Source organism: Penaeus monodon, chromosome 31 (assembly GCF_015228065.2).
Source record: "Penaeus monodon isolate SGIC_2016 chromosome 31, NSTDA_Pmon_1, whole genome shotgun sequence".
In the NCBI taxonomy this organism is placed as follows: Eukaryota; Metazoa; Arthropoda; class Malacostraca; order Decapoda; family Penaeidae; genus Penaeus; species Penaeus monodon.
This window is the reverse complement of record NC_051416.1, coordinates 27,724,533-27,724,785: the sequence shown is the minus strand read 5'-3', so window position 1 is coordinate 27,724,785 and position 253 is coordinate 27,724,533. Positions and strand designations below refer to the sequence as shown.

General features: G+C 34.4%; 1 protein-coding gene across 1 annotated transcript in view; it reads right to left on the bottom strand.

Moving 5' to 3' along the window:
* LOC119593135 (biogenesis of lysosome-related organelles complex 1 subunit 1-like) overlaps positions 1-253 on the bottom strand; it is a gene marked incomplete in the record, with an annotated part of 9,042 nt that overhangs the window by 476 nt on the left and 8,313 nt on the right.

The following is a 253-nucleotide window of genomic DNA, read 5'->3' as shown; positions in this document are numbered from 1 at the left end:
GCGCAAAGCAGGCAAGGAAATGTGAAAAAACATTTAGTTTCCTTTAACTATAAATGATGACATAGCTATATGCACAAAGGAGGGCAAAAACATGTTTTGCACTTCAATATACACTTATTTCAGCTAATATTACTCTAATTTGGATGTTTCTAGTATAAAAAATTTGGATATTACATAATGGACAATTTTTGCCACGTTTTGTCTAGGGTGCACACATACTTGGCAAATGCCACTTTTCATCATCCCTTGGGGT